The sequence below is a fragment of the Pongo pygmaeus genome, chromosome 10 (genome assembly GCF_028885625.2).
Source record: "Pongo pygmaeus isolate AG05252 chromosome 10, NHGRI_mPonPyg2-v2.0_pri, whole genome shotgun sequence".
Lineage (NCBI taxonomy): Eukaryota > Metazoa > Chordata > Mammalia > Primates > Hominidae > Pongo > Pongo pygmaeus.
In genome coordinates this window covers 3,751,314-3,778,074 of record NC_072383.2, presented here as the reverse complement: position 1 = coordinate 3,778,074, position 26,761 = coordinate 3,751,314, and the positions used below count along the sequence as shown (strand labels likewise).

The following is a 26,761-nucleotide window of genomic DNA, read 5'->3' as shown; positions in this document are numbered from 1 at the left end:
TTATTCCTTTCTGTTTGTTTGGGTTTAAAAATTTATCTGCTTCAATCAAAAGCGCTTCTGTAAGACTGCCCTCCTGTGGGCTAAGTACTTTGTACAGAACCTTGTCTATTTCTCCCCAGGGTCCTATAAGGTAGTGTGATCACCCACCCTTTCCAGGTGAGGAAAGTGAGCACCACAGATGTAAGTAACATACCCGAGGTGGTGTAATTTCAGAGCTGGGACTCGATTCTGGACTCTCTGATTCTTCCTGCTTCATCTAGACAGGGGTGTCATTGTACAGAGTCAAGCACAGCTTCCCTGCCTGGGCACATTAGTGTCTACTCGAGAAGGTTTCTAGAATCTGCACAGATCTGGGTTTGTATTATGTGAACCATGTTCCATTAGGATTCTTCACTGGGGCCTTTAGCCAAAAAGGACTCACTTAAAAATAGCTTCATTACATACCACAGATAAACTGCTAATGGAATTTACCAAACTGTTAAATTAAGCTTTTCAACTAATTACACACATAGTGTAAAAGTGTGAGTTTAGCTTTGACCGTGGATTCCTCCCAAGGCGGAGAATTGGTGCACGTTCTCTGGCTAGCAGGGGTTTGGCCACTGTCTCAGCTCCTGTTCTTGGTCATGATCTGTTTTGCTTTTCTGTCCCCTCTTGGTATCTCATCACAGCTTGATCCTGCATTTACTCAGGACACAGTTTGTTCCTAGGCCATGGTTGTCCTGGCCACAAATACTACAGAGTGTATTTGCTATTTCCCCAGCGAGCATTCTTTCTGGCATCTGACGCATCTTCTGTGACGTGCCCTCTGGCACATTTCCTATTGCTCATCATTACCCTCCCCATGAACTGCAAGCCCCTACTGTGTGTCTCAGAACTCAGATTTTTGGGTTGAACTTTCTTTGGGGCACAGGGTTCTGATGTGGCTTAACTCTGGGAATGAAGTCAGCTGGGGAAACAGCAAGGCATTCAACAAACTTCTGCATGGGCCGCATGCTTCATAATAAGATAATTTGTCAAATGCCTGCCATGTGCCAGGCATTTTCTGATATAGGTCTTACCATGTCCTTTTTACAGTTGAGGAAACTGAGGCTCAGACAGGTTCAACAACTTGTGTGGGTTCACACCAGACACCTAGTCCTGGTATAGATACCTGCACCATGGACACCTCCCCCAGGCTGTTGATCCCCCTGTGCCTGACTGGCTTCCTACAAAGGGCCGACCCCTTGGGTTGCAGGGTCTGCTTCATAACAGAACTCTCTCCACACGCCTGTAAAATGGGAGCCAGAAGCTGCCGAATCCATACCAGGTGAGCTGCCCCAGGCACAGGTCATCCAGAGATATAGGGATGGAAAAGGCCAGTTCAAAAGTCTGTTGTAGTACTTCTTTTTAAGGAATGCAATTTTAGTACATTGAACTGCAGCTTGAACCAGAACCAGAGACACAAAAAGGAACTGCCAGGTAAAATGAGTGTCAATGAAAAAAGAAAAATTACTCGGCTTCCATTACATAGTCACTGATCGCAAACTAAACGTATTTTTTTAAAAAATGTACAAGCCCTACTTACAGAAGTTTGAAATAGAATGAAAAGTTCTAATTTGCACTCAAGAGCAGTTAGTCTATAACACACACCACATCTGAATTTTCTGACACTTTAGGGGTTACATTGTAGTGATTTAATGCCAATAAAACAAAAAATAAAATGGATTAATATGTACTTGTTGAACACCTACTGTATGAAGTGCTTTGTACTAGGAAAAAGAAAAAGGGACACAATATTTCTTTTGACCAGACACAAGTGCAGAAAGAGCTGACCTCCCCAGATAGCATGTATAACTTTTGCCAAGGAGATGGGACAGAATGAATGTGCTCTAGAAAGAAACCCTAGCCAAGTAGGTGGGAACTGAGCTTTGTCTTCAAAGATGGTAGAATTCAGCAGGTAAGTGGTGGCAGGAAGTCCTGGGAGGACTGTTCCATGAGTGTCCTTCTGTCCATCTTAATAGACAGTGTCTGAGGGCCATTCTTATGGAAATTAAACCAGTGACGTTCTGGCCAGGCTGTAGAATGTGCCTACCAATATTTGTAAGAGTCACACTCTCCTCCTGCTGGCCTTCACTGACTAGTTTATAATCTAGAAGGAAGTGAGATTTCTCCCAGCAGGGAGCCAGGATTCAGTTCTGGACTTTTTGATCCTTCCTCCTTCATCTAGACGGGGATGTTGTCAAATAGAACCTAGCACAGCTGGCCCTGCCTCTGCATGTGCTCTGGATGGTTTCTAGAATCAGCACGGATTTGGGCATGTATGACGTGGACTGTGTCCCATTAGGATGGAGATGGTATTCGGAACCCTGTAGAAGGTGCCAGAGAGCTATAGAGTGGAAGAAGATGGGACCACCCTCAGAGACTCACCCTCTCCTTATACAGTTATCCACCAGGAGAAGCCAACCAAAACAGAATGAGCGATGCCCAGATGGTAACTCTTTCACCAACAGGCCCACTATTGAATTCTTTCATGCCTGCTGCCTGATTTCTTTTCAGTCCGGTTATAGAGCCAAAGGCAGCTGTTCACAATTTGGCCATGTCCTAGACCTGGGTAACAGTGGTTAGTCCAGCCCTCCCTGTCCCAGCCTCACATGTGCATTCAACCCCAGCAGCCACACAGCCTCTGTCTGCAACCTGTGAAATGGCTGGGCTGTCTCAGAGGTGCTTTGGAGAGAAATGTTAACTAGCAGTGTGACAGTCACGGGTGACTGTCTTGCCCTCACTGAGAGGACACGTGCGCCCACTTCATTGCTGCAGGCAGTTAGCCTGTGAACTCCAGGCTGATTGGGCCTAATTGGAGCTCTTGAGGGTGTGTTTTCTTTTTGTGGACTAAGATGTAATTTGAGCAACTAAGCCATGTCTCCTATCCTCCTGCCCTGTCCCATTCTGAATGCAAATGCCAATGTGATGTGACCCCTAATGCTGTTCCTTTAGGACCTGGTCCACAGAAGCTGGAAGTGGGCAGACAGGAAAGTCAGAAAGCTCAGGTGGGGAAGCTGTGCTAGGCTGCAGCATCGGGTGTGAGGGAGGAAGAGCGTGTTTTATGCTCAGCTTCGCCACTCGCTCTCTGTGGGCCTCAGTTGCCTCATCTATAAAAGAGCTGCCCTTCATGTTCCTTAGGGAATTTATAAGGATGGAATTAAACAGTGAAAATATGGAAGTCCTTTATGAACACAAAGCCTTTTAAATAGAGGTTGCTTATTTTTGTGCAGCAAAGTATTTTCCATTCATTCATCAGTTTGGCTGAAATTAACCTTTGCTTCTTATATCATTATAATAGATCCATTTAGCGTTGGCTCGGTCATCAGTGATTTTTATCAAACAGGTGAACTGCACAATTCAGTTAGGTGATTGAGGCTCAGCCGGTGCCCCATAGTCCGGAACTCTCCAGCCTGTCACATCAAGACCCTCAGGAGGAAGTAGGAAGGGGTCCAGGCTGACTGGGACCCTCGGAAGTCTGGGCTATGTTTCCAACCAAAACAGCATGGCGATCCCCCTGAAACAGAGTGGGAACTAAAGCCTACAGAAAATGGAAAATGGAAAAATGAGGCTTTGTTACTTTTAAGAAAGTCATTCTGGGTGTGTCCTGCTATCTGGAGCTTCTGCCCTCCTTTTGCAAATATTTGCCTAGGGATGTAGAGGGTGGAGGCAACCATGGAGAAGAAAGGAAGAAGGAGGGTGGGTGTTTTTGAGTACATATGTGTGGTCAGATAGCTGCCGACTCAACTTGGTATAAATTCAAGTCACCTCTCACTGAGAGCCCACCATGTGCAAAGCTCTGCCCTATAAGCTAGTACAATTATTATTTTCCTTAACTTAAAGGTGAGGAAACTGAGGCTTATAAAGTAGCTAAGCAACTTGCTCGAGGTCACATGGCTAGTAAGTGTAAAACCAGAATTCAAATCCAGGCACTTGACTGCAGAGCCCACTCAATAACCATAATGGGTTAAATTATGTACACGGAGATGATCTCTCTGTTGATGAAGATGTTTGCAATTCACACAGCAACCCACAGACTCTGCTTTCAAATGTGTACAGCAATGCAGTAAGGTATGAGTACTGAGTATTATACACTTGGCTAAGCATATTAAATAAAATTATGACTGTGGAGGCACTTAATACATTGTAAAATGCTCTACAAATATGATATAATTATTGTCTCATAAATAAAATAGGAGGGGTTAAGTGGCTTGACCAAGGACATGTAAGTTGCAAATGCCGAGTAAGGACACCACCCCAGGACGTAGAACTTAGAACTTCAGGACCAGTGCTTTTTGTTTCCTTGACACCATCCAGGAAAGATTCACTCTGACTTTATCTGTTTCGCCTGAAGTGTTGCCAAATAAAAATTGGGCAGAGACCCTAAAAAAGAATAAGCTAACTTTTCTTAGCTACCTTTTATTAACTTTAGCTTTCCTCTCCTTTTTCATTCCCTAATCAAACTGAGAGTAGGGTCATGGAAGAAGCTGGGGATTCTCCAGCATGGGGGATGGGGTAGCAGAAGTTGCAGAGGGATCATTTGTGTGTCCCCATCTCCTAGTTGAAAGGAGAGCCCTGGGCAAGGATGTGAGGAAAGAGAATGGGCAGGATATGTCGTTTTGCACTACGGATGGACCAGCATCTATTTTATAACCTCATAACACTGTGACCACAAATTATTTTAAAACTGTGAGTTCATCTAGAATCTGGGGTATATCCCTGGGGCTTGTGTGTACGCATGCAATAATTTTTTTTTTTTTTTTTTTGAGACGGAGTCACTCTGTCGCCAGGCTGGAGTGCTGTGGTGTGATCTCGGTTCACTGCAACCTCCAACTCCCTGGTTCAAGCGATTCTCCTGCCTCAGCCTCCTGAGTAGCTGGGATTACAGGTGCACAGCACTACGTCTGGCTAATTTTTGTATTTTTAGTAGAAACGGGGTTTCACCGTGTTGACCAGGCTGGTCTCAATCTCCTGACTTCGTGATCTGCCCGCCTCGGCCTCCCAAAGTGCTGGGATTACAGGCATGAGCCACCACGCCCGGCCAGTATTTCTTAAATAAAGAGATCATAAATATTTTGTTCAAAATATCTTAGGCTTGATACTGGAAAGATGAAAATAACTGCTGAGCACCAGTTCATATTTGTACAATTTGAAACAGTGCCAGAATTTTATCTTAGAACTGAAGCAAAGGGAGTCATTCTTTGTTGCTAGCAATGTCTTATTTTTAAAATGTATTCATTAATTTTAAAAGGGATAAGAAATTAACATTTATTTTACACCTTCCAGATACAGAAGCTATGCTGGGAGCATTCGTAGGTATTTGCTCATTTATTCCTCAAAAAAATGCTCGTATAAGTGACACTGTTAGATGAATTTTTAAGATGAAGAAATCAAGACTCTGAGAGATTAAGTAATTTGATTTAAGTTTCTCAGATAGCAAGAGATGGCAGCAAGATCCCAGTATAAGCATGTCTGACTACCAATCTGTAATTTTTTCAACAACACACTGAGAAAATCCATTTTCAGTTTCTTTGTTTTTCATTTCTTCCTTAATCTCAGATCTTTCACCTAGATTCTGTCTTTTTCTGTTTGATGTCCATCTTTTAAAATTTTCATGTTCAGTGAGAGTCTCCATGTGGCCGACTCCCAGGTTTTTTTTTTTTTTTGTCAGATAATATCTTTATTTCTCTTGTTCTTAAAGGATATCTTTTTAAGTATAGAATTCTCAGAAGACAGTCACCCACTTTTAGCATGTTGAAAGTATTTTACCACTGCCTTCTGTCTTGTTTGTCACTGATGAGAAATAACCTGTCTAACTGTTAATCCCTTGAAGGTAATTTCTCTTCTCTGTGCTGCTTTTAAGACACTCTCTTTGTCTTTGGTGGTCTAAAACCTCACTGACATGTGTCTGCTTATGGATTTCTTTTTATTTATTCTTCTTGGGATTCTTGAATATGTGTCTTGGTATCTTTCATCACTTTAGAAAATTCTTAGTCATTACCTGTTTAAATATTCTCTTCCTCCTTCTGAAACTCCAAACAGATGTATGTTAGACTCTTTTTCATGTCTAAGTTCTCCTTCATATTTTCAGTGTCTTTGTCTTTTTGTGCTGTATTTTGGTTAATTTATTATTGACCCAGCTTCCAGTTTACTGTCTCTTTCTCAAACTGTATCTAATCTGCTCTTAAGTCTATCCACAGTTTGAAATTTCAATTATTTATTTTTTTATTTCTAAACATTATCTTTGGTTCATTCTTCAGAACTTCTTGGTTATTCCTCATGACTTTTTGTCTCCTGCACATAATCTTCAAGCTTGGCTTTAACTTCTTTGAATACATTACAGTCATTTTTATAGTCAGCATCTGGATATATATTATCTAAAGAAGCCCCTGGCCAGTGAATTCCTTCCTTTCTTGTCAATCCATCAATGCTTTTGGAAATTAAAAAAAAAATTATATAAGACTTTTTAGTAGTTTCTAGTGGCAAGGTCCATCTAGGTACTTAGCCTGCCATAATGATGAAAATAGAAATCTAGCATGTTGTTGGAAAATTGACAAAATTAGGAGAGGGAAAACTGATCAGATGGAGATTGGCATTAGGAGCCTAGAATTGCCCACATGTACTGAATGCACTTTATGAATGCCCTGAAGAGTGCATAGGGTGTTGTGATTAGAAGCCACTCACCATGGGGCTTGGCCAGCCTGGCACCCCACCCCACAGGACATGACACCAGAAAGAGTGTCACCAAACAAGGTGAGGAGATTTTGAGGAGGCCTATTTAGAAGACATCATTTTATCAATGAGAGGCTCCTTTAGGAGAGGAAGCCTTGGTAGGACTTGTCCTCTAGTTCTGATCTGAGCCCTACAAAAGCCAGTAGGACTTGATGCCTTGGAATTCAAAGGATATGTGTTCTTCCATCCCAGTGGCCTTGTGGGAGTATCCGAGAATAGATGTAGATGGGACCACAGAGTCCATGCTGGCCTCAACTGCTCCTTCCCCCCACTTACTACATCCCATTGGCCACCTAGTCCTCTTGATTCCACCTCTGAATAGCTCTAGAATCTCTTCACCTGCGCCTACTTCTGCTGCCATCGCCCTGGTCCAAGATGTTGCCATCTCTTGCCTGGGCTGTAGTGATTCCCCCAACCAGCCTCCGTGTATCCACTCCATATCCCCCTTCTTCCAATTTCATTCCCCACAAGCAGCCAAAGTCGTCTTTTTAAAAATGCAGATCAGATCATGTCTCTCCCAACCTTTTAGATTTTAACTTTAATGATTTCCTCTGGCTTGTTGGGATAAAGTCCCAAATCTCTAACCTGGCCCATCAAGTCCTACTCTTCAGCCTCATCTCCTACCACTGTCTTCCACATTAGGATTGTTCTAGCCACCCGGGTTTCCTTCTATTTCTTGAACACACAAAAAGCTTGTTCTACCTGAGGGTATTTATGCCCGCTGTCCTCCCTCCTTAACACACTTCCCACCCACCTTTCCTGGGGTTGCTCCTATTCATCCCGTGGACCCAACAGAAATGTAATTTCCTTTCGTCTTCTGTGTTGGTCTTGTTGCTTTGGGCTCCCTATAGCAAGCCCTTTGTATGTCTTCATGTCTTCATCAGAGCATTTACCCCAGCTGTGATCCTGTAATCATTGTTGTAATTTCTGTCCACTTTCTTCCCTATCCACTACCTGGTAAGGGCTGAGTTCATCACCCTATCCCAGCACAAAGCACAAAAGCCTGGCACATGGTAGCTGTTGCTTATTGGAGAATGCATCTGTGAATGAATCTGGCTTCTGCTTCCATCCTTCCACTGGGACTGCTATTACTGAGTTCACCCGTGGCCTCCTCATTGATAAGTCCAGGGTTTCTTCTCTGGAATGTCTGACATGTCTACAACATTTGAACCTGCTGTCAACCTCTAGTTCGTTAAACGTTCTCCATCTTTTCTCATCCTTTGGTTTTGAGACATTATTTCCTTTGCTTTCTCTCTAAGCACTGCTTCTGAGCCTCCTTGGCTGATGTGCTCTGAGTGTCCCTTAAATGTTAGTGTCCTGCGTGATTCCAGCCCTCAGTTTTTTCTGCTCCCTCTGCACAGTCTGTGAGCAGCCTTCATCATGTCTGTGGCTTCAACCCTCATATATTTCAACTGGCAAATCCCACACCTACATGTCTAGCCCTGTCCCCACTCCTGCGCACCAGATCTTTGTCTCACTGCATCCTAAATGCCTCCACCCCGATGTCCTATGGAAGCCTCAAGCTTAACATTTCCAAGTGGAACTAATTCTCTTCCTTGCCAAGCTTGTTCTTCCTGTAGAATTTCCAATCTGGCTAAATAATGTCAGCCATCTACCTAACCTCTGAAGCTAGATGTCATGGAGTCATCCTAGATACCTCTGCCAGCTTAGTACCCATGTTCAGCTGTCATCACACTCTGTCTCTTGAATCTGTCCCTATCCCTCCTCTCTCTGCACTGCCACCACCCTGGTGCAGCCCCTGCTGTACTTATTGGGGTCATAGCATCAGCCTCTTACCTTGGCCCCCTCCTTCCATCTTCTTTCCCATCTAGTCTATTACTAGCACTCATGCCAGAGAGCTTGTCACAGAGAACAAAGCCCAATCAAGCCACCTTCCTGCCTCACCCCACACCTTTCTTCCTCATGCCCATACAGTAAAGCCCATTCTCCTGATGGGCTTCTTCACAGCTTACTTGTCTTTCCCTCTGGCTTTTGGTTCTCTTTGCAGCATTCATGGTCCTCTGAGCATGCCATCCCTTCTCAGTACAGGCTTATAGTGTCAAGCAGGGTTCTCCAACATCAGAATCACAAGGAAGGCCTGCTGCAAAAACATGGCATGCTGGGCCTCATCTGCGGAGGTTCTAACTCTGTGGGTCTGAGATGAGGCCCAAGATCTGAATTGGTAACAAGTTTCCAGGGACTGCGGGGGCTTCTTTCCTGGCGGCCACTGTGAGAACCACCAGTGTAGCCTATAAAGCATGCGAGCCTCAGAGCTCCACTGCCTGGGTCCAAGTCCTGCCTCTGCTACCCACTTCCTGTATCACTTAACCTCTCCATGCCTCAGTTTACTTATCCGTAAAATGGGGCTAATCCTTGAACTACCTTACAGGCTTTGGAGGAGGATTAAATGGGTTAGTACCCAGAAAACTTTCAAACACTGCCTGGGCCATTGTAAGTGTCAGGAACTGTTAGTTGCCACGATTGTTGGTTGTTATTTTATTATTATTTACATAATTGGTTGTGAATGTCTGCCTCCCTCTCTTTATTGCTTGCAGTTTTCTTGTCTCCCTTCAAGAATTCATTTCTTTTCTGAGGAGCATTTTGCTAACACTCTCCCAGCCCCAGATCTCCCTGCACCCTTCTTTGTGCTCACACAGGCCTGCGTGCACCCCGTCCCAGCCTCTGCCTCCCTGCACTCAACTCTTTTCCAGGAATGGGGCTCACTTGCTCTATCTCCGCAAGGCTTCATTTTCTTCCAGCTTTATTGAGGTGTAACTGAAAGATAAAATTCTATAAATTTAAGGTGTACAACATGATGATTTGATATATGTGTGTATTACGAAATGATACCCCAATCAAGTTGGTTAACATAGAATTCAAAGAGAAAAAATTTTTTATAAAGTTAGTTAATACATTCATCACCCCACCTAGTTACCATTTTTGTGTATGTGGTAGGAGCATTTAAAATCTACCCTCTTAGCAAATTTCAAGTATACAATACAGTATTAAGTCATCATGCTGTACGTTAGATCTCTAGAACTTATCCGCTTATCCACATTATAACTGCAATTTTGTACCCTTGGATCAACATTTCCCCTCTCTCCCCACCTACAGCCCCTTGCAACCACCATTCTACTCTCTGTTTCTCTGAGTTCAATTGTTTTAGATTCCACATATAAGTGAGATCATAAATTTGCCTTTCTCTGTCTGGCTTACCTCACTTAGCATAATGCCCTCAAGGTTCGAGGTTCACCCCTGTTGTCGCAAATGGTAGGGTTTCCTTCTTTTTATGGATAAATTATATTCTATTATGTATATGCACACACACACACACACACACACACACACACACTCTCCCCACAGTTTCTTTATCCATTCATCTGTTGAGGGACACTTAGGTTGTTTCCATGTCTTGGTGATTGTGAATACTGCTGCTGTGAACACGGGAGTGCAGAGATGACTTTGAGCTACTGATCGTGTTTCCTTCAGACATATACCTAGAAGTGGGATTGTTGGATCATATGCTAGTTCTATTCTTAGTTTTTTGAGGAACTTCCTTGCCATTTTCAGTGTTTAGTCCCTGACTTCAATTTTGAGTCCTGGGAGCCCAGCAAAGTGTCTGGTACATCAGTGGGGGTAAAAAATGTTTCTTAATTAAATGATGGAATTGGCATATGTTGCAGAATTTATTGAAAATACAGGCTGGGTGGGGTGGCTCACGCCTGTAATCCCAGCACTTTGGGAGGCTGAGGCGGGCAGATCATGAGGTCAGGAGATCGAGACCATCCTGGCTAACACGGTGAAACCCCGTCTCTACTAAAAATATTAAAAAAAAAATTAGCTGGGCGTGGTGGCGGGCGCCTATAGTCCCAGCTACTTGGGAGGCTGAGGCAGGAGAATGGCGTGAACCCGGGAGGTGGAGCTTGCAGTGAGCAGAGATCACGCTACTGCACTCCAGCCTGGGCGACAGAGTGAGACTCCATCTCAAAAAAAAAAAAAAAAAGAAAGAAAATATAGCAGAATGTGTCCAGTCCAGGAAAAGGACTGAATACCAAGAAAAGGTGGAGAGAAAAGTGTGTGTGTGTGTGTTTGTGTGTGTGTGTGTGTGTGTGTCCTGAAAGTTTGGGAATGTTGTGGTTAGGACAGTGGGATTGGATTCAAGAATGTGGTCTTGTGGTCTCAGGAACATCTCAGTGCACATCACCTCGGATAATCTTAGCTATGAGTAGCAAAAACCCACAACTCGATGGATTTAAACAAGGATATTTATTGCACGTGTAATAAGAAGTCTGGAGGAAGGGTGACATTGGTGTTGTCTGATCCGGTGGTCAACAATGTCTTCAAGGGCCCGGATTCATTCTTTCTGTTCTGCCTCAGGCTTCCTCCTCATGGTCACAAAGTGGCTGCGGAAGTTCTAGTCAACACATTAGATGGCACAGCATCCAGCAGAGGAAAAGAGCCAGGAAAACACTTCCCCGAGCACCCCTAGCAGGGCTCCTCTCATGTCTTAACAACCAGAGACGTAGTAGAGTCCACCCCAACCTATCCACTGGCAAGAAGCTTGCATTGTTTTGGCTGGATGAGGCCTCTGAGCTGGGGAGGAGGTCACTGTCCTGAGTGTACAGAACTGGAGTTCTGCTAGAAAGGAGGAAAGGATAAATGGATGCTGCTTCAGCAAGCCACAGTGTCTGCCTCAAAGCCCAACCCAGATAATCTAAAATGAATTGCTTGAAGTCAAAGCGAGGAACCCTTTCCTCTCTCTGTTCTACCCACAGGTCATGCCCTGACCACAGCTGCCCTTCAGGAGGCTGGCACGGAGCCACCTAGGGCTGTTGGGCTGTTTGGCAAGGGTGGGGCGCCAGCAACTTGCCACTCTTCCTCCATGAGCCCAGCCAGAGCCTCCACTGGGCCCTTAGCACAAAAAAACCCCTGCAGGAGCCAGATCCAGAGCGCTGGGATTCAGCAGGAGTGCCAGGAGAATTCAACACAGGTGTGCTTCCTCCTCTCCTGCCAGGCGTGTGGCTGCACAGGAGTCTTGCTGATGGTAAGAATCGGAGTTCCTGGATTCAGGGGGTACTGGGAGCAGCCGCCTGTGAGAAGGCTGGGCCAAACAAACAAATGTTCTGAATGAGGATAAGAAAACAGCGTTTCTGCCGAGGGTCTCTGATTTTCTGTAGCCTGCCCCTGGCTTGAAAACTGTCAGCTTAGCAAAGTGGACTCTCAAACCACCTGGATCTCATGTTTTTTGCTTGTCAGATTCCTTGACAGCTGCAGAATAGGCTCAACATCCCGCAGGGTCTGCTTCTCTGACTGGGACAAAAGCGCTCATAAGAAACTGATGGGAGCAGCTTCACCGGGGGTGGCAGACAATTCTGGCCAGGAGTGGGTGTCCACAGTGGGCAAGAAGTGTGGGCTCCATGCCAGGAGCAGTGGCAACAGCTTCTAGAAATTGTCTAATAGCCTGACATCCTAAAGAATGTCCCGAAGAGCTGGAAAAGCAGTTCTTCCAGACACATGCAGGGAGCAGCGAAATGAGATGCAGTAGAAGGTTGAATCCAGCTGGGAGCACAGTGCAATTTAGTTAAGAGTGACTTCTGTGGCATCTGCTGGTCGTGGGTGAGGGCTGTGGGAAGATAATACTAATTTGGCCATTATTACATGTGTCTTCCTTGAATCTTCAATCAGATTGTCAACTCTTTGAGGGTAGTAATGGAATATTTTATTTCTTTTGCATTCTTCACAAGGTTGGGTACTCAGCCACTGTTTATTGGTTGAGTATTTGATGTATTCCGACACAATAAACTTGACCAGGCCAGGTCCTAGAATCTTCATTCATGGGAGCAGTGTTGTCACCAGTATCTGTTGGGCACCTGCTGAGAAGGAGCGGTGGCAGGTACTTTTGCCACCCGAGTTGGCCTGAGGTTGCTGAGTGTATGAGTTTCCTAGGGCTGCCTTAACAAAGTGCCACCAACTGGATGATTAACAGAAATGTCAGGTCTCCCAGTTCTAGAGGCTAGAGGTCTACAACCAAGGTATCAGCAGGGCCTGATCCCTCTGTGGTATATATGAGGCCCCTCCTTGCCTCGCTCTGGCTTCTGATAATTTGCCGGCCGACTTTGGTCTTCCTTGGCTTGCAGCTGCGTCACTCCAATCCCTGCCTTTATCATCACATGGCATTCTCCCTGTGTGTATGTGTTTCCAATGTTCCCATTTTTATAAGGACATCAGCCATATTAGGAACCACCCTACTCCAGTATGACCTCATCTTAACTCATTACATCTTCAGCAACCCCGTTTCCAAAGAAGGTCACATTCTGAGGTACTGGGGGTTAGGACTTTGATGTGGAGATCACAGTTCAAGCTGCTACACTAAGTGAGCTCATTCACAGTGACAAGACTAGGGACATACAAAGGGCCGGGGTGAATATGAATGGTGTTCTGTGGTGCTGCCTGAAAGTGACTGGCAGCAGTGTCATCAGGGGAGCATGTCCTCTGTTCTCAGCATTCCCTAGGGAGGTGTGCTGAGCTGGGGCCCAGCTGGACACATTGGATGCTGTGCTCCAGAGGAGGAACTGCACTCACCTATCGCTCTCCTTTGTATGGGACAAGTGGGACAGAGCCTTGACTGGGGGAACACATCACTGGGGTTCCAGGCAGCCTTAACTTCGAGGAATGCCAGGAAATTCTATCTGCCCAGCACCTGGTGACCCTGGAGCTCCTCAGTTTCCTGGGAAGTTGAGTTTTGGAGCAGTCTCTCCCAGAGAGGCTGGGAGTACATCACTTTCCCCCTAGAGGCGGCGGAGGCTGCTGGGCCCAACTAGCTTATTGCCAGGCAACCCAGAGAGAGTTCCAGACACCAGATACTGAACAACCTACTTGTCTCCAAACCTAGTAAAGCTTGGACCCAATGCTGCCAACTTTTCTGCCTCTCCAGTTTTGGAGCCCTTAATGTGAAGGTGCAACCCAGAAGCCTGCAGGCTTTCATAGCCTGTAGATGTGTTTTCTTCCCAGTAGCTGGTGTACACAGTGTTTCTGTATTATTTTTCAAATAAGAAATACATTTGTGTGGTTCAAAAATTAAAGCGCTATAGAAAGGTATTTGGTGAAATCTTATCCCTGCCTCCATTGGCCAGTCCTGCCCTGCCCCTCCCCTGTAACCACTTTTATTGGTTTCCTATACAACCTTCCAGGATTTCTTTTGCAGATAAAAGTCAGTACAGATACATATCTGCCTCATCCCTCTACTTCTTACGTAATTATAGCAGACTCTACACACTATTTTTAACCTTGCCTTTTTCACTCAGTTTATCTTGGTGATCTTTCCGTATCCGTATGTGGAGAGCTTCCTCATTCTTTTTTTACAGGGGCATAGTATCCCATTGTATGGATTTACCATAATTCAGCAATCCCCTACTGATGAACACGGGTTGTTTTTAGTCATTTGCTGTTAATATTACAGGAAACACTGCACGGAATAGACCTGCCATTTCATGTTGACCCTGAACGCGTGTAACATTTAAAAATTCTGAAAAATCTTTGAATAATCAACAGAACTGGGAAACACTTGGTTCTAGTATGTGGACAACTGGTTGGGTTGGGTAGCAGCTGTCCTTTTAAAGAGACCTCCCTGCCCCGCCTGGCATCTTCCCCACCACCTCTTGCTGACTCTCTTGTGTTTAGCCTGAGCATTGACTGGCATCTAGCAACATTGTGCTGTTTCTCTCATAGAGTATTAAGGAGGAAGGGAAATCACTCATGTACTCATGTCTCTTCAAGGGGGAAACTGAAAACCAAGGAGGCTGTCTTTTTCCAGCAGAGGGAGGAGGGCAGACTCGATATGAAAGCGATTCTGCTTCATCGGCTCCTGAGCACTCGGCCCATTTCTGTTACTCTTCTGTATGCTTGAGATTGCAGCCCCTGCCTTGCTACGTCCAGGCTTTCATCTCAGGAGCTGAAAAGTGGAAGGGAAAGAACTCTGCTCTCTTCCTGCTTTTGCGCACTGTCTGAGTAACTGCATGGAGACCAGCAATAAAAATGAAATATAAGACAGTCAGAAGTGTTGTTCCATTACATGGATTATCTCATCAGACCCCCCAAGGCAGTGGTAGCACTAGCTCCCTTTTCCAGACAAGGAAACAGTAGCAGAGTGAAGTGGCTTCACCAAGACTCATAACTCGTACACAGAAGAACTAGGATCAGAACCCAGGTTTTTCTGTCACTAGAACCTGACATTTTAGCCAATCTATCACGCTGCTTCCAAAGTGTTTTTTTTTTTTTCTTGAGATGGAGTCTCGCTCTGTCACCCAGGCTGGAATGCAGTGATGCAATTTTGGCTCACCACAACCTCTGCCTCCCGGGTTCAGGTGATTCTCCTGCCTCAGCCTCCGGGGTAGCTGGGACTACAGGTGCGCACCATCACATCCAGCTAATTTTTGTATTTTTAGTAGAGATGGGGTTTCACCATGTTGGCCAGGATGGTCTCGCTCTCTTGACCTCGTGACCTGCCTGCCTTGTCCTCCCAAAGTGTTGGGACTACATGCATAAGCCAGCTCACCCGGCCCCAAAGTCTTTTTAAATAAGGTGTGGTTTACAGTTAAGCCTCTCACCTTCTAAGTTTGTCATTACTGATGCTGTGGAGATGACAGTCATGACAAAGATAAGAGCAGCTCTGAAAATGGGTGAGATGGCTACATGCTGCAAAAAAGGTGGGTGACAGTGCCGTCTGTGGTCTCCTAACTAACATGACGGCTGTTCCTTGACAGCTTTTCCCATTTCATAGAGTGGAATTGGCTCCCCTGCCCTTTTGCTCTTTCAATCTGAGAACATGTATTGAGCACCTTCTGAATGCACTGCGCTCGGTGTGAGTGATAAGCCTGGTGCCTGGAGGCCAGTTCAGGCAGGTCAACAGAAAGCTGCAGTGCCACCAGCTATATGTGGTATTGGTGACATGGATGCATTGGGTTGAGTCCAGAATGTGACAAAAGAGACAAATACACCATGGAGCAACCATGGACAACAAGGGGAGTGGCTTCTAGCTGTCTTGGGTCGTTGTCATTTTACACTACTTGATGAAGGAAGGAAGTGGGGCCCAGAAGTGGTGGCTATGAGCTAAGGTATTGAGCCATCCTTCTGCCCGCAGCCCAGCATGAACATGACCACAACTGGCAGCTCTCTGGAGGCCACTTGGGGTTGAAAGGTGGGCCAAAGGAACCCTGCCTCCCTTTGCTGCTCCACCTCAGCTTTTCTCATTCCTGGCCATTTGTTTATCCTGTAAGCTGGGGGCTGGGGGTCTCCCAAAAGATCACTCACCCTGAGAGTTAGCATTCTTCCAGCGGGGCAAAATCCTCTTCCCTGCTGAAGAAATTCTAAACCCAGCCAGCTGAAAGAGGAAGAGTGCAGGGGTGAGGGGAGGATGGGACCAAGAGGGCACATTCCACCTGATCTCTGAAATCACACCTCAGCAATAGGACTTGCCCACCAAGGCTTCTCGTCACCATGCTTTGTTGGATTTGTAATGTTGTTTATCTCTCTTCTCCCGCAAGTTTGCATGCAACAGCATCTGTCATCTCTGTGGTTATCTTAGAACAACTGGGGCTTTTTCTTTTTATTCATTCTTTCTCTGAGTGCAGTGCTAACCACAGCAGCCTAGGGGCAGAGGGGTTGGGGAGGGAGCCAGTTGCTTTTCATTGAAATGCTATGGTCTTCAGCTGCAGCTGGTGCCAGTGCTGAAACTGTGTGAAACGAAAGTGTTGAAACTCAGTCCCAAGTGACTTCTGGGGATCCGTTGCCTGTGTTTCCTATGGATGAGTAATTAGAAACGAGTGGTTTTCAGGTTGAAAAGGAGAATCCAGAGTCCTGATGGAATACAGACAGCAGGCACATCTAGGGCCACAGACAGTTATGTGTGCTGCTCTGTGCTGGCAGCTGTGTGCAGATACAAGAGAAGTATCCCATACCCTCCTTGCCCTCAAGGAACTTAGTGACAGGAAGGGGAGCAAAATTTACAGTTGGCCTACCCTCTTGGGCCTGTTTCCTCATTACAGAAATGAATGAGGTTACACTTGATCAGTATTCCTTATTTTTTATTTTTTATTTTTTTTAGATTCAGGAGGTACACCTGCAAGTCTGTTACATGGAGATATTGCATAATGCTGAGGTTTGGGGTTCTAATTAACCCATCACCCAAATAACGAACATAGTATGCAATAGATAGTTTTTCAGCCCTTGTTTGGCGAGTGTTTCTAATGGGGTCAGTGCTGTCCCCTAGAGTAACGCCTCTCACACTTTCAACAAAGTTAAGCCAAAAGCCCAGTGTTTAGGAAATGGTTGTTTTAGGAAGAGAAGCCTAAATGGAATAAAGACAAAACCTTGAAATGATGAGATGATCTCCCTGCTTCATGCATTCTGTCTAGATCAGAGCATTTCCAAATATACACTTAACTGAAAAGGGCACAGTGCAATACGCAGTTACCGCAAAGCAAGGAACCCACGCGCAGGTCTGTAACAGGAAATCTGAGACTTCATCGAGCAGATGTAGAATTAGATACTAGTTTAAATTAGCAGAGGCGCCTCAAACTTGTTTATAAAAGCTGTTTTAAAAATAATATTCTTATCACATATATTTATATTTGTAGTACAATGATAAGAAATCTCTTGCAAAAATTAGCTATCATGGTTACTTCTTTGGGGTTGCCTTTTGTTCTTCCCTCTTACTCTGATATTCTCCTTCAAGATTTACCCAACAACTTTTCCCAATCCATCCTCTTTTTCTCACCACCCATACTGTAAGGATGTCATTGTAAAGGCTTTTTTTTTTTTTTTTTTTTTTTTTGAGACAGAGTTTCATTCTGTTGCCCGGCTGAAGTGCAGTGGCGCGATCTTGGCTCACTGCAACCTCTGCCTCCCGGGTTCAAGCGATTCTCCCGCCTTAGCCTTCTGAGTAGCTGGGACTACAGGGTGTGCCACCACGCCCGGCTAATTTTTGTATTTTTAGTAGAGATGGGGTTTCACCATGTTGGCCAGGATGGTCTCAATCTCTTGACCTTGTGATCCGCCCATCTCGGCCTCCCAAAGTGCTGGGATTACAAGCGTGAGCTACCGCGCCCAGCCTCTCTCTTTTTCTTGCTTTCTTTCTTTCTTTCTTTCTTTCTTTCTTTCTTTCTTTCTCTCTCTCTGTCTCTCTCTCTCTTTCTTTCTTTCTTTTTCTTTACTGCTAAAGACTGAATATATACCTCAACACAGTGGGTGGGATTTCCAGACTGGAAATATGTTTTCTGTGACACTTCGTCATTATCCTGCCCCATGTCACAGCGTGATAAATTATCATGACACTACACTTATATGTAAGACTGAGCTCATGAGACAGGATCCTGTGCTTCCTTGTTTTCTCTGCTTGTACATTTGTAATTTGATTTGGCTTGTTATCTGTACCTCAGTGAAGGTTGTTTCCTTCTTCCTGTTATCATATACAGCCAGGAAAGGGGGGTAACTCATCGTAACACTTCTTTATTCTATTGTCCTCCTATATCCCTCTGCTCTTTTATTTCCTTGTACTTCTTATATGAAGTGGCTTCTATTTGTCTTCTGTTAAATCTAAACTTATCCATTATAGGTAGGTGGAAGTGTTGACTACTTCATTATGTGTTCCAGTGCAGGCATGCATGAGCATGTACATATTGAAAGACATATTATTTTATTAAGAATCACATTTCTGTGCTCACTTTGGCAGCACGTATACTAAAATTGGAATGATACAGAGATTATCATGGCTCCTGCACAGGATGACATGCCAAGTGTGTGCTCACTCTCTCTCTCTCTCTCTCTGTGTGTGTGTATATATATATATATATATATATATATATATATAAAATACATATATAATATATATTTATATATATTAATCGCATTACCTTTTTCTCCTTTTATTAAAACTAGGGCTACTTTATGCATTTGGGTTGACTGACTTTTCTAGGAATTTTATTTCAGGTGGTAAAGAGGGTGTTTCTAAATATTTGTTACAAAAATGGGGCATTGATTGGATAGGGTGGAGCACCACCGGATTAAATGATCTCCAAGGTCTCTGACATTTTTTGTGCAACATTTACAAAATAACGGATGACAGCCTGATTCGTGACTCAGTCAGAAAAAAAAAAATCCTGGAGGAGAAAGTGATCAGTGAAAGCTGGTATTCTTTATTTATAATGTCTTCTTCAATGAAGTACTGTCCGGGAGATGTGGCTGTCCTCGCTCCTGCCCCACCATCCTGGCTGCACTTGAGAAACTGGGGAATTGAAGAAAAGAAAATACTTATTTAATTTCCCATCCAGGATCATGTGAAAACAAATTTCTGGAGTGAGGCCCACACATCTGGAATGTTTAAAAATATCCCCAGATGATCTGATGTACTCTGAGGGTTGAGAATTAGTGCATGCAGAGGGGTGAATGGTAAAAAGATAGGCCCATGTCCTAAGTGCCAGAACTGGTGAATATGACCTTATTTGGAAAAAGGAGTCTTTGCAGATGTAATGAAGTTACAGATCTTCAGATGAGATCATCCTGGGTTATCTGGGTGGGCCCTCAATTCGGTGGCAAGTGTCTTCATAAAGAGACACACAGAGGAGGGACACAGAGAGAAAAAGGCCAAATGAGGATAGAGGCAGAGTTGGAGTGATATAGCCTCCAGCCAAGGAACACCTGGAGGTACCAGAGCTGGAAGAAGCAAGGAGCAGATTCTCTCCAGGAGCCTTTAGAGGGGACACAGCGCTGCAGTCACCTTGATTTAGGACTTCTGGCCTCCAGAACTGTGAGACAAGGAATCTGTTGTTTTAAGACACCTGGTTTTTGATAATTCATTGGCAACCCTTATAGATTAAAACCCTGCCTAACGGGTGGAGGAGATTTGGTGAGATGGAAGAGATGTGGGAGAGCCTTTCTCATATGGAAGCAAAGTGAGTGAAAGCAGGGAGGCCTGGCTGGAGGGAAAATGGGAGGCAGGACCACTATTATAGAACAGCGACTGTCCAGGGGGAGCGGGCACTAATTCTGTGGAGAACCCACCAGAGAATATTTCCTTTTTCTAGGAAAGATGAATTCTTCTCCATTCTTCTTCTCCATTTTGTCCTGTCCTATTTTGGAAAATAGTGCTTGCTGCGCCTCCTTAGACCAGAAGAGCCCAAGCAGCCCAGGAAGCGAGTTCACACTCCATTCCATAGCAGTGGGAACGAGTGAAGGGTGAGGTTCTCACTAAGTCCATCAATGTAAGGGTCACTCCCTCCAGGGTGCACTCCACCCCTCCCCAACACCAGCAGTTCTACTTTACGGTGGTGGCTTTATGAATCCCAGCAGAGCTATTTGTTTTGCAGCCCTAGACGGTCCGGGTGATATTGCTGACATCATTGGATGGCCCTGCCAATGTCTTAGAAGTCAGTCCCACCTGAAGATATCTAAACTAAGTCACATCACTTCTGACAAACTTCTCCTAAGAGACCATTTTCTCCTACGCTCAGACCACCAAGCTGGAATGAGAGCAGCCAGCCTCGGAGCACACACAATGCCAGCTGTGCTTAGTTAATAACCAGCCAGCTATCTTGGGGAGACATCTCGCGGGGCACTGCATGATGAAGCGCAGATCCATGCCCTACTTTCTGCAAACTTAAGCAAGCAAAACTTTCATTAACAATGCCCATGAAAGCAGAGCCCTCGCTGATTTTTCTGGCTGGCTCAGCAGGAGCTGAGAGGGTGTGAGAGGGCTTGTACAAGAACGCACTAATCTCATTACTGGATCCTGTGTGTGCATTTCCCAGGTGTTGTTTTGAACAGTGAACTCAGAAAGGGCCAATACTCTGGGAGCAGAGAGGTCACCCTGAGTATAATATGGCCTTAAGGGTAGAGAAAAGCAATTAAACGCCACCTGACAAGAAGAATCTAGGGACTGTGATGCACTGAGCACTGGGGCCGGGTGGTGGGGGCCTGGATTGGAAGGAGACAGGAGGAAACAGAGGGGAACAACTGTTGCATAATTATTATTAGTCTTTGATTGTCAGCTCTATTGGGGATTTGACATTACCCATTGTCCTAGAAATGAAGGAAGGACATAGGGATGCCTTCATTTCATTTTCTGGAAATAAACATCTTTAAAGGAAGGAGATCTCTTCCTTCTATGGACACCATCATATGACTGACACTGTAATGTCAGTGGCTACTGATTTAATGTTGAGAGAGACACTGCAGAATGGTAAGCACAGGCCAAAATGCAGCTGTTGGCTCCAAGGAGCAGCTTTGGGATCCCTTGGATAAGAGGCCCTGGTGGAGGTCATTCCAGGCATCTTCCTGCCTACAAGAACCCCAGCATCCTTGCCTACTATGGGCTTGAGGGAGAAAGGCCTGGCCTCTTAACGTGAGATGTGGGGCTGAGGTTAGGGAACAGGATGGAGGACCATGGCTGGAGTTGCTAAGTCTCACCGGGGCACTGAGCTGCCCCTAGGGACACCTAGGGGCATCCCTAGGTGTCTCTCTGTGCCACTGAGTCAGAGGACATGTGAAAACGTTTCCAATTGAGCAGTAGGGTATTTTGAACGCAAACACACACAGTTTCCAAACCCCTGACCACTGACCTTCTCTTATTTATTAGAAAATCCAAAAGCGTTTTCCAGGGTTGGCTGGAAGGGTGGATAAATCTGACACTAACTGGCCACCTGAACCATGGAGAGAAACAGTGTCCTCCAGAGAGCAAGCACCATTAGAGAAGCCCTATCATAGTGAGAAGGCCTAAGGCTGGTTGCTGTCCACATACAGCTCCAACCCAGAGAAAGGGCATGCCAGGGAGCAGCCATGTGTCTGTGCTGCAGACATGGCATGCTACTCCATGCTCAGCACTCTAGTCAAGGCTGCAAGTATTACTGGGAACAAGGCAGATAGTCCCTGGCCTCAAGGAGCTCAGAGTCCAGCAGGAGTAATAGATGTTCAATGTTACAGCAGGAACTGTTTAGTTACAATGGTCATAAATGCTAAGGAGGAGTACAAAGTTCCTGAGAACATACAGTTTTGGATGTAGTCTGAAGGATCTTAAAGATCATCTTGTCCAGCCCAATCAATCCATAGATAAGGAAACTGAGGCTCAGAGAGGGGAAGGAAATAGATGAAGAGTACCTATTTAGTCAGTGACTGAGATGGGATGAGAAAGCATTTCTGATTCCCAATTCTGTTTTTGTTTAGGCTAGGGAAATTGATTTACATTTGTAGTCAGAGCCAGTTGTATCAACATTTTCATGAAAGTGTCTGGGTCTAGGAGTTTCATGAAAAAGCCAGTGGATGAGAGAATGGAGGGGGACTATTCACAGCATGGGTAGGGGCTCTTTGCACAAATCCTACTTCTGGTAGCTATTCTAATAAGGCAAGGGTGAGTCCCTGTTGGTACTGTGTGTCCTGTGCTGACATCAGAAATGATAAATGTGCCTGATGCAGGAGCCACGGAGCTCATTACCCCTCAGCTGTAAGTGCTACCTCCATACGGCCTCCCAGATGCCAGCCTCGCTTCACACTTCATTCTCGAGTGGCTGTGCCATTCCAGGTCCCCACAGCCTCTCATAGGTCTAGTCTCCTTACTTCTTTCTGTTTGACTTTAGCCCCCACACTGTTTTCAGACTGTATGACCTTAGGCGGGTTACCTAAACTTTCTGAATCTCATGTGTAAATGAATGTGGACAATGAGGGTTATAGGTAGGGTCAATTAAGACAATTAAGGCTCCCAGCATAGTGCCTGGTATATATTCCATATGAACTCCCTAAAATATGTCAGGTCCTGGAACCCTTGATGACTCCTTATAACCTGCAAAATAAGGAATAACCCTGTTAGAATCCAATACATCCAAGAAGATTTTGTTGACTCCTGTTATGTGCTAGTCATTGTGCTGGGTAGTATGGTTACAGAATGAATGAGCCATGATCCCTGACCTCAGGGAGCTAAAAATGTATGGGGGTAGACGTGTACACAAGTCTAATCCAGGGTGATGGGTAATGCATCAGCAACAATCACAAAAGGCCATGGAAACACTGACAGTGAGCAACTGAGTCAATTTGGCATGGCATTCAAGGCTTTCTAGCCCTCCTGTCCTATCTCTTACTCTGTCCTTGTGCCAGTGCACCCTGTTCCCTACTCACATTTTTCCAAACATGTGCTGGACCTCTTCCATCTCCCTTCCCCTCCCCACAGCCCTGGGGGTTAACATAAACACAGAGAATATAGGAAATACTAAAGAACCTCATAAAAATCACCCATAAACCCAATAAACAAGATAACCACTGTTGATATTGTGGTACATTTCCTTCTAGTCTTTTTTCAGTGTACATGTCTTTTCTTATTGCCCTTTTCTCATTCTGCCTTACATTTTAGTTTTTCACATGCATTTATCTCCACTAGACTATAAGCTATTTGAGGAGAAGAATAACGTTTCACTCACTTTTTTTTTTTTTTATTTTGAGACATGATTGAGACTCTGTTGCCCAGACTGGAGTACAGTGGTGTGATCATGGCTCACTTACTGCAACCTCAAACTCCTAGGTTCAAGAGAGCCTCCCAAGTAGCTGGGACTATAGGCATGTACCACTGCACTCGGCTAGTTTTTTCTTTTCACTCTCTCTCTCTCTTTTTCTTTCTTTCTTTTTTTTTTTTTTGTAGAGACAGGGTCTTGCTATGTTGCCCAGGCTGGTCTCAAATTCCTGGGCTCAAGCGATCCTCTTGCCTCGGCCTCCCAAAGTGCTGGGATTACAGGTGTGAGTCATCATGCCTGGCCTCACTTGCTTTTTACCCCATTCCTAACACAGCATCTTGTACTAGGAGTCACTCTGTAAATGTTAGCTGAATAGAGCCACTAGGTGAATTTGTTTGGCTTTGGAATTCTGCGTGTAATCATTTTTGAGAAAGCAGCTTTGCTGTGCTGGTACGTGCTGCTTATTTAAAACTCAGGCATTCTCATGAGCACTAGAAAGTGCTGGCCGGTCAACCACTCTGCTGAGTGGGTGAGGGAAGGGACTAAAAATCCATAATAATTCAACAAGTGGCTGAGCCAGAGGTGGGTAATAAAGTGAGTTCTGCATCCTGCATGGGATTGTGTTGGAAAGCAGCTCTGCCCACTGTGATTCGACTTTGTCTTGCTTCAGAATGACACAGTTGATACTGGCACATCTTTCTTTATCCCTTCTGATAAAAAATAATGTTGGCGTTTCACCTGGGTGGGAGTGGGTGAGATTTTCTTCTCCGAGAAGTCAGTTTTGGCTCTAAAATACTCTGGTTAGATTAAAATGTAAGAGGCTCTTGAGCGAGGATTGGAAGTGGGAATAACACAAGCTCTTTTCCAAAAAGCTCAGGGTGGGGAGGCTGGGACCAGGTCAGGAGGAGAAGTCATTCAGCACGCCACAGGTCAATGCAAAGCAGAGCACAAGAGAGAATGTTTTGAGGGATTAACGCAGCAGAAAACGTTATAGCATCAGGATCCCGTCGAGACTTGTGGCAGGCACAAGAGCCTGGTGGTGTATTAAGTACCTTCCATTTTTATTTGTTTCTTTTTGTCTTTTGCTTTTCTTTCTTTTCTTCTTTTCTTTTCTTTTCTTTTTTTTTTTTTTTTGAGATAGAGTTTCGCTCTTGTTGCCCAAACTGGATTGCAATGGCACAATCTTGGCTCACTGCAACTTCTGCCTCCTGGGTTCAAGCGATTCTCCTGCCTCAGCTTCCCCAGTAACTGGGATTACAGGCGCCTGCCACCACGCCCGGCTAATGTTTTGTATTTTTAGTAGAGACGGGGTTTCACCATGTTGGCCAGGCTGGTCTTGAACTCCTGACCTCAGCCTCCCAAAGTGCTGGGATTATAGGCGTGAGCCACTGCACCTGGCCACCTTCCATTTTTATACAAAATGTAGGAAATTCATTGGTATGGATGACAACAGGACAATGAAAGCAGATATAAGAGAGACAAGTCCATTCACAATCTGAGATTTTTATTTGGATATGGCAGGATTTTTGTTATTTAGATGTCTTTTTTCTTGAAAGAGAATATGGTATAGCAGAGGCTGTTTCTAGTATTAAATATTTCAGAGGGAATTTCATTACAAGATCAAGGAAAGAGTGGGCACGGTTTTGGCTTCTGATGAAAAGCATCTAAAACCAAGTTAAATCAAAGAGAACCCTTAAACAAATCATTGATTTGGGTGATGCAAAGAAACCTCAGTCAGAGAGCCTCTTTTGGAGCATGAAAGAGAGGAGAGGAACTATGCAGCCTTTGAGACTACATTCTGGGATAGGATTTCCTATCTCTGCACACCATTAGGAAGAAATGAAATGCACGGGATCTGGTGGTTTACCTACTATGGAGGAAGACAAGAGGAGCCCGAGGCCCGAGGAGCCCGAGGCCCAATGAGGCCAAGTGACTTGCCTGAGGTTAGGACATCAGCGGTGACATGGGGGATTTTTTTTTTAAAAAAAAATCCCAAGTCTGGTTTTCTTTCTGCATCTCTACATTGCCTGTGGGAGGTAAGGGATTCAGTAGAAAGAGCATGGGTTTGAGATGTGCTTGGTTGGAATCTAGCCTCCATTTCCTCATCTGCACATAACCAAGGCTGTGTTAATCATAACATCTGCTGTGTTAATTCCCCAAAACATTCTCTCTTGGGTGCTCTATTTTGCTTTAACCTGTGGCCTCCTGAGCAAATTCCCCTCCTGACCTGGTCCCAGTCTCCCCACCCTGAACTTTTTGGAAAGAAGCCTGTGTTATTCCTACTTTCCACCCTAACTCAAGGAGTCCAGGAGTTGTTCCTGTCTGCTCAAGTAGGACCTCCAGCTTCTTGTAAACTCTTCTCCAGCCTCACACACTCACTGGCTCACTCATTCATTCAGGTGCTGTTCTGGATGCCAGGGATACAGCTGTGAACCAAAGAGACACCTGCCTTCATGGAGCTTACGCTCCAGACCAGCGCTGCACATTAGAAATACAACATGAGCCACTTGTATAATTTTCCATTTTGGCCACATTTTTTTAAAAAAAGTAAAAGAAACAGATGAAATTCATTGTAATAACATTATGTTTAACCTAATACACGCAACATATAATCATTTCAGCATGCAGTCACTCTAAAAATTATTAACGAGATCTTTTACATTCCTTTCTTTTGAACTCAGTCTTTGAAATCTCTTTTGCTCTTACATCTCACTTTAGACTGTCCACAGTTCAAGTGTTCACCTTCATATGTGGCTTGTGGCTACTGTATTGGACAGTACAGGTCTATGGCTTGGGATCAAGACTCCGCCATCCCCCCAAGGCATGGAAACTGGGAGAAGAGCATCCCTGCAAGCCCAGCTGCTTGAGAGAGAATGCTGCCTGCTCCACAAAGGTGTCTTCACCCAAGGCCCTTGGTTCCACCCACTGGAGCATGCTGAGCTCGTGCAGAAAGAGGAAGGATGCCCACACCCCCAGTTGCTGACCTAGTCTGTGGGTTCAGGCAAGGGAACAACACTGTACTATCTTCTCTATAATGATAATAGTAATAATATAATTAGCACTTAAAGCACTAAGTACGGGTCATACTGTGTTAAGCACTTTATAAGTGCTGTGTATCTTATTATCTTCACAACAACTTTATGAGAGAGGTGCTTTTATCATCCATGTTTAACACAGGAGAAATTGGCTCAGAGAAGATAACTTCCTGAGGATCACAGGTAGGAAGTGGCAGAGCTGGGACTTGAACCCAGGGCTGTCTGAAACCAAAGCCTGGTGTTCTTAAGACAGAGTGAGATCCACCTAGGGTCACATGGGAACTGAGCACAGGATCCTGAGCCTCATCTAAGGCTCTCTTCATCCATTCAAAGGCCACACCACCGAGTTGGAATGCTTTGGAGATGGAGGTGTCATTGAAGATGACTAAGTGTCACATGGAGGAGTATATGGGAGACATCTGGCATCCCCAGGCCCAGCTCTCCACAGCTGTCAACCAGGATCCATAACTGCTGGCATGTTCTTATTAT

At 44.9% G+C, this 26,761-nt stretch overlaps 1 protein-coding gene and 1 non-coding gene across 6 annotated transcripts in view; both read left to right on the top strand.

Moving 5' to 3' along the window:
- Window positions 1-26,761, top strand: part of CRACR2A (calcium release activated channel regulator 2A) — a 142,955-nt gene that overhangs the window by 8,108 nt on the left and 108,086 nt on the right. For 3 of the 5 annotated variants that reach the window (XM_054445472.1, XM_054445471.1, XM_054445469.1), the window contains exon 2: window positions 11,526-11,794. The exons of the other annotated variants lie outside the window; for them this stretch is intronic. The gene's annotated coding sequence lies outside the window, so the exon portion shown is untranslated. The remainder of the gene's footprint in view (window positions 1-11,525; window positions 11,795-26,761) is intronic. 5 annotated transcript variants of the gene reach the window in all.
- Window positions 18,463-18,566, top strand: LOC129011024 (U6 spliceosomal RNA). The gene has a single exon (XR_008493162.1). It is a non-coding gene; the product is annotated as a U6 spliceosomal RNA (small nuclear RNA).